Genomic DNA, 8,251 nt, shown 5'->3' on the forward strand with positions numbered 1-8,251 from the left:
AATTTAACCAAAAATATCACCGTCAAAGTGGTTTTGGAGAAAAGCACAATGTTTCTCTTCAGCAAGTGGATACAATGTCATGTTTACAAAGAGAAATAGCATGTTTTCTCGGGTTTCTGAAGCTTTCTGCCTAGTAAACAAGAATGTTTGGAGGATTTGACTCCATGTGGAACCAACTAGCCTTTGCCAGCAGAAAACAAAAAGTTCCATAAAAAATTCTTTTAAAAATATAAAGTCTGTTGATAGAGTCCAGAAAACAGAAACAAACACAGAAGCTGTAGAAAGATCTGGGTATGAAATAGGCACAACTCACTGGAAATTTCAGCTTTCATCAGGGCCTCTCCAGACTAAGTGTTGTGGAATTCAGGTGAAATTTAACCAAAAAATCACCGTCAAAGTGGTTTTGGAGAAATGCACAATGTTTCTCACCGATAGGTGGATCCAATGTCGTGTTTACAAACAGAAATAGCATGTTTTCTTGGGTATCTGAAGCTTTCTGCCTAGAAAACTCAAATGTGTGGAGGATTTCACTCCATGTGTAACCACTTAGTGTTTGCTGGCAGAAAACAAAAAGCTACATGCTAAAATGCATTCAAAAACGTCAAGCCCCTAGATAATGTCCAGAAAACACAAACAAACACAGAGGCCGTTGCAAGATCTGGGGTTGAGATAGCCACAACACACCGCATATTTCTGCTTTCTTCCAGGCATATCCGGACAAAGTGTTGTGGACTTTGGGTGACATTTAACCAAAAAAACCACCATCAAAGTGGTTTTGGAGAAAAGCACAATCTGTCTTTTCGGTCAGTGAATCCAATGTCATATTTACTAAGAGAAATAGCATGTTTTCTCAGGTTTCTGAAGCTTTCTGCCTAAAAATCTCAAATGTGTGGAGGAATACATTCAATAGGATAAAATCCGTAGATAAAGTCCAGAAAACAGAAACAAACACAGAAGCTGTAGCAAGATCTGGGATTGAGATAGCCACAACACACTGGATTTTTCTAATTTCATCCAGGCATATCCGGACAAAGTGTGGTGGAACTCGGGTGAAATTTGACCAAAAAATCACTGTCAAAGCGGTTTTGGAGAAAAGCACAATTTTTCTGTTCGGCAAGTGGATCCAAAGTCATGCTTACGAACAGAAACAGCATGTTTTCTCGGGTTTCTGAAGCGTTCTGCCTAGAAAACTCAAATGTGTTTAGGATTTGACTCCATGTGGAGCCAATTGTCATTTGCCAGCAGAAAACAAAAAGGTACATGCTAAAATGAATTCAAAAGGATAAAGTCCATAGATAAAGTCCAGAAAACAGAAACAAACACAGAGGCTGTAGCAAGATCTGGGATTGAGATAGCCACAACACACCGGATATTTCTGCTTCATGCAGGCATTCCGGACAAAGTGTTGTGGAACTCGGGTGAAATTTAACCAAAAAATCACCATCACAGTGGTTTTGGAGAAAAGCACAATCTTTCTGATTTGGCCACTGGATCCAATGTCATGCTTACAAACAGAAATAGCATGTTTTCTAGGGTTTCTGAAGATTTCTGCGTAGAAAACTCGAATGTGTGGAGAAATTGTCTCCATGTGGAACCAATTAGCGTTTGCAGGCAGAAAATAAAAAGTTACATGCTAAAATGCTTTCAAAACCATCATGTCCCTATATCATGTCCAGAAAACAGGAACAGACACAGAAGCCGTAGCAAGATCTGGGATTGAGGTAGCCACAACACACCGGATATTTCTGCTTTCATGCAGGCATTCCGGACAAAGTGTTGTGGAATTCGGGTGAAATTTAACCAAAAATTCACCGTCAAAGTGGTTTTGGAGAGAAGCACAATCTTTCTGTTTAGCAAGTGGATCCAATGTCATGTTTACAAACAGAAACAGCATGTTTTCTCGGGTTGCTGAAGCTTTCTGCCTAGAAAACTCAAATGTGTGGAGGATTTGACTCCATGTGGAACCAATTAGTGTTTGCCAGCAGAAAACAAAACGTTACTTGCTAAAATGCATTGAAAAGGATAAACTCTATAGATAAAGTCCAGAAAACAGAAACAAACACAGAGGCTGTAGCAAGATCTGGGATTGAGATAGCCACAACACACCGGATATTTCTGCTTTCATGCAGGCATATCCGGACAAAGTGTTGTGGAATTCGGGTGAAATTTAACCAAAACATCACAGTCAAAGTTGTTTTGGAGAAAAGCACAATGTTTATCTTCGGCAAGTGGTTCCAATCTCATGTTTACAAACAGATATAGCATGTTTTCTCGGGTTTCTGAAGCTTTCTGCCTAGAAAACGCGAACGTGTGGAGGATTTGACTCCATGTGGAACCACTTAGCGTTTGCCAGCAGAAAAAAAAAGATACATGCTAAAATGCATTCAAAAGTGTTAAGTACCTAGATACCGCCCAGAAAGCAGAAACACAGAGGCTGTAGCAAGATCTGGGATTGAGATAGCCACAACACACCGGATATTTCTGCTTTCCTCCAAGCATATCCCAAAAAAGTGTTGTGGAAATTGGGTGAAATTTAACCAAAAATATCACCGTCAAAGTGGTTTTGGAGAAAAGCACAATGTTTCTCTTCAGCAAGTGGATACAATGTCATGTTTACAAAGAGAAATAGCATGTTTTCTCGGGTTTCTGAAGCTTTCTGCCTAGTAAACAAGAATGTTTGGAGGATTTGACTCCATGTGGAACCAACTAGCCTTTGCCAGCAGAAAACAAAAAGTTCCATAAAAAATTCTTTTAAAAATATAAAGTCTGTCGATAGAGTCCAGAAAACAGAAAAAAACACAGAAGCCGTAGCAAGATCTGGGTATGAAATAGCCACAACTCACGGGAAATTTCAGCTTTCATCAGGGCCTATCCAGACTAAGTGTTGTGGAATTCAGGTGAAATTTAACCAAAAAATCACCGTCAAAGTGGTTTTGGAGAAATGCACAATGTTTCTCACTGATAGGTGGATCCAATGTCGTGTTTACAAACAGAAATAGCATGTTTTCTTGGGTATCTGAAGCTTTCTGCCTAGAAAACTCGAATGTGTGGAGGATTTCACTCCATGTGTAACCACTTAGCGTTTGCTGGCAGAAAACAAAAAGCTACATGCTAAAATGCATTCAAAAACGTCAAGCCCCTAGATAATGTCCAGAAAACACAAACAAACACAGAGGCCGTTGCAAGATCTGGGATTGAGATAGCCACAACACACCGCATATTTCTGCTTTCTTCCAGGCATATCCGGACAAAGTGTTGTGGACTTTGGGTGACATTTAACCAAAAAAACCACCATCAAAGTGGTTTTGGAGAAAAGCACAATCTGTCTTTTCGGTCAGTGAATCCAATGTCATATTTACTAAGAGAAATAGCATGTTTTCTCAGGTTTCTGAAGCTTTCTGCCTAAAAATCTCAAATGAGTGGAGGAATACATTCAATAGGATAAAATCCGTAGATAAAGTCCAGAAAACAGAAACAAACACAGAAGCTGTAGCAAGATCTGGGATTGAGATAGCCACAACACACCGGATATTTCTAATTTCATCCAGGCATATCCGGACAAAGTGTGGTGGAACTCGGGTGAAATTTGACCAAAAAATCACTGTCAAAGCGGTTTTGGAGAAAAGCACAATTTTTCTGTTCGGCAAGTGGATCCAATGTCATGTTTACAAACAGAAAGAGCATGTTTTCTCGGGTTTCTGAAGCGTTCTGCCTAGAAAACTCAAATGTGTTTAGGATTTGACTCCATGTGGAGCCAATTGTCATTTGCCAGCAGAAAACAAAAAGGTACATGCTAAAATGAATTCAAAAGGATAAAGTCCATAGATAAAGTCCAGAAAACAGAAACAAACACAGAGGCTGTAGCAAGATCTGGGATTGAGATAGCCACAACACACCGGATATTTCTGCTTCATGCAGGCATTCCGGACAAAGTGTTGTGGAATTCGGGTGAAATTTAGCCAAAAAATCACCATCACAGTGGTTTTGGAGAAAAGCACAATCTTTCTGATTTGGCCACTGGATCCAATGTCATGCTTACAAACAGAAATAGCATGTTTTCTAGGGTTTCTGAAGATTTCTGCGTAGAAAACTCGAATGTGTGGAGAAATTGTCTCCATGTGGAACCAATTAGCGTTTGCAGGCAGAAAATAAAAAGTTACATGCTAAAATGCTTTCAAAACCATCATGTCCCTATATCATGTCCAGAAAACAGGAACAGACACAGAAGCCGTAGCAAGATCTGGGATTGAGATAGCCACAAGACACTGGATTTTTCTAATTTCATCCAGGCATATCCGGACAAAGTGTGGTGGAACTCGGGTGAAATTTGACCAAAAAATCACTGTCAAAGCGGTTTTGGAGAAAAGCACAATTTTTCTGTTCGGCAAGTGGATCCAAGGTCATGCTTACAAACAGAAAGAGCATGTTTTCTTGGGTTTCTGAAGCGTTCTGCCTAGAAAACTCAAATGTGTTTAGGATTTGACTCCATGTGGAGCCAATTGTCATTTGCCAGCAGAAAACAAAAAGGTACATGCTAAAATGAATTCAAAAGGATAAAGTCCATAGATAAAGTCCAGAAAACAGAAACAAACACAGAGGCTGTAGCAAGATCTGGGATTGAGATAGCCACAACACACCGGATATTTCTGCTTCATGCAGGCATTCCGGACAAATTGTTGTGGAACTCGGGTGAAATTTAACCAAAAAATCACCATCAAAGTGTTTTTGGAGTAATGCACAATGTTTCTCACAGATAGGTGGATCCAATGTCGTGTTTACAAACAGAAATAGCATGTTTTCTCGGGTTTCTGAAGCGTTCTGCCTAGAAAACTCAAATGTGTTTAGGATTTGACTCCATGTGGAGCCAATTGTCATTTGCCAGCGGAAAACAAAAAGGTACATGCTAAAATGAATTCAAAAGGATAAAGACCATAGATAAAGTCCAGAAAACAGAAACAAACACAGAGGCTGTAGCAAGATCTGGGATTGAGATAGCCACAACACACCGGATATTTCTGCTTCATGCAGGCATTCCGGACAAAGTGTTGTGGAATTCGGGTGAAATTTAGCCAAAAAATCACCATCACAGTGGTTTTGGAGAAAAGCACAATCTTTCTGATTTGGCCACTGGATCCAATGTCATGCTTACAAACAGTAATAGCATGTTTTCTAGGGTTTCTGAAGATTTCTGCGTAGAAAACTCGAATGTGTGGAGAAATTGTCTCCATGTGGAACCAATTAGCGTTTGCAGGCAGAAAATAAAAAGTTACATGCTAAAATGCTTTCAAAACCATCATGTCCCTATATCATGTCCAGAAAACAGAAACAAACACAGAAGCTGTAGAAAGATGTGGGTATGAAATAGCCACAACTCACTGGAAATTTCAGCTTGCATCAGAGCCTCTCCAGACTAAGTGTTGTGGAATTCAGGTGAAATTTAACCAAAAAATCACCGTCAAAGTGGTTTTGGAGAAATGCACAATGTTTCTCACCGATAGGTGGATCCAATGTCGTGTTTACAAACAGAAATAGCATGTTTTCTTGGGTATCTGAAACTTTCTGCCTAGAAAACTCGAATGTGTGGAGGATTTCACTCCATGTGTAACCACTTAGCGTTTGCTGGCAGAAAACAAAAAGCTACATGCTAAAATGCATTCAAAAACGTCAAGCCCCTAGATAATGTCCAGAAAACACAAACAAACACAGAGGCCGTTGCAAGATCTGGGATTGAGATAGCCACAACACACCGCATATTTCTGCTTTCTTCCAGGCATATCCGGACAAAGTGTTGTGGACTTTGGGTGACATTTAAACAAAAAAACCACCATCAAAGTGGTTTTGGAGAAAAGCACAATCTGTCTTTTCCGTCAGTGAATCCAATGTCATATTTACTAAGAGAAATAGCATGTTTTCTCAGGTTTCTGAAGCTTTCTGCCTAAAAATCTCAAATGTGTGGAGGAATGCATTCAATAGGATAAAATCCGTAGATAAAGTCCAGAAAACAGAAACAAACACAGAAGCTGTAGCAAGATCTGGGATTGAGATAGCCAAAACACACCGGATATTTCTAATTTCATCCAGGCATATCCGGACAAAGTGTGGTGGAACTCGGGTGAAATTTGACCAAAAAATCACTGTCAAAGCGGTTTTGGAGAAAAGCACAAGTTTTCTGTTCGGCAAGTGGATCCAATGTCATGTTTACAAACAGAAAGAGCATGTGTTCTCGGGTTTCTGAAGCGTTCTGCCTAGAAAACTCAAATGTGTTTAGGATTTGACTCCATGTGGAGCCAATTGTCATTTGCCAGCAGAAAACAAAAAGGTACATGCTAAAATGAATTCAAAAGGATAAAGTCCATAGATAAAGTCCAGAAAACAGAAACAAACACAGAGGCTGTAGCAAGATCTGGGATTGAGATAGCCACAACACACCGGATATTTCTGCTTCATGCAGGCATTCCGGACAAAGTGTTGTGGAACTCGGGTGAAATTTAACCAAAAAATCACCATCACAGTGGTTTTGGAGAAAAGCACAATCTTTCTGATTTGGCCACTGGATCCAATGTCATGCTTACAAACAGAAATAGCATGTTTTCTAGGGTTTCTGAAGATTTCTGCGTAGAAAACTCGAATGTGTGGAGAAATTGTCTCCATGTGGAACCAATTAGCGTTTGCAGGCAGAAAATAAAAACTTACATGCTAAAATGCTTTCAAAACCATCATGTCCCTATATCATGTCCAGAAAACAGAAACAGACACAGAAGCCGTAGCAAGATCTGGGATTGAGGTAGCCACAACACACCGGATATTTCTGCTTTCATGCAGGCATTCCGGACAAAGTGTTGTGGAATTCGGGTGAAATTTAACCAAAACATCACAGTCAAAGTGGTTTTGGAGAGAAGCACAATCTTTCTGTTTAGCAAGTGGATCCAATGTCATGTTTACAAACAGAAACAGCATGTTTTCTCGGGTTGCTGAAGCTTTCTGCCTAGAAAACTCGAATGTGTGGAGGATTTGACTCCATGTGGAACCAATTAGTGTTTGCCAGCAGAAAACAAAACGTTACTTGCTAAAATGCATTGAAAAGGATAAACTCTATAGATAAAGTCCAGAAAACAGAAACAAACACAGAGGCTGTAGCAAGATCTGGGATTGAGATAGCCACAACACACCGGATATTTCTGCTTTCATGCAGGCATATCCGGACAAAGTGTTGTGGAATTCGGGTGAAATTTAACCAAAACATCACAGTCAAAGTTGTTTTGGAGAAAAGCACAATGTTTATCTTCGGCAAGTGGTTCCAATCTCATGTTTACAAACAGATATAGCATGTTTTCTCAGGTTTCTGAAGCTTTCTGCCTAGAAAACTCGAACGTGTGGAGGATTTGACTCCATGTGGAACCACTTAGCGTTTGCCAGCAGAAAACAAAAGTTACATGCTAAAATGCATTCAAAAGTGTTAAGTGCATAGATACCGCCCAGAAAGCAGAAACACAGAGGCTGTAGCAAGATCTGGGATTGAGATAGCCACAACACACCGGATATTTCTGCTTTCCTCCAAGCATATCCCGAAAAAGTGTTGTGGAAATTGGGTGAAATTTAACCAAAAATATCACCGTCAAAGTGGTTTTGGAGAAAAGCACAATGTTTCTCTTCAGCAAGTGGATACAATGTCATGTTTACAAAGAGAAATAGTATGTTTTCTCTGGTTTCTGAAGCTTTCTGCCTAGTAAACAAGAATGTTTGGAGGATTTGACTCCATGTGGAACCAACTAGCCTTTGCCAGCAGAAAACAAAAAGTTCCATAAAAAATTCTTTTAAAAATATAAAGTCTGTCGATAGAGTCCAGAAAACAGAAACAAACACAGAAGCTGTAGAAAGATCTGGGTATGAAATAGGCACAACTCACTGGAAATTTCAGCTTGCATCAGGGCCTATCCAGACTAAGTGTTGTGGAATTCAGGTGAAATTTAACCAAAAAATCACCGTCAAAGTGGTTTTGGAGAAATGCACAATGTTTCTCACCGATAGGTGGATCCAATGTCGTGTTTACAAACAGAAATAGCATGTTTTCTTGGGTATCTGGAGCTTTCTGCCTAGAAAACTCGAATGTGTGGAGGATTTCACTCCATGTGTAACCACTTAGCGTTTGCTGGCAGAAAACAAAAAGCTACATGCTAAAATGCATTCAAAAACGTCAAGCCCCTAGATAATGTCCAGAAAACACAAACAAACACAGAGGCCGTTGCAAGAT

Source organism: Oryctolagus cuniculus, chromosome 10 (genome assembly GCF_051225735.1).
Source record: "Oryctolagus cuniculus isolate XC-2025 breed Fujian yellow rabbit chromosome 10, ASM5122573v1, whole genome shotgun sequence".
In the NCBI taxonomy this organism is placed as follows: Eukaryota; Metazoa; Chordata; class Mammalia; order Lagomorpha; family Leporidae; genus Oryctolagus; species Oryctolagus cuniculus.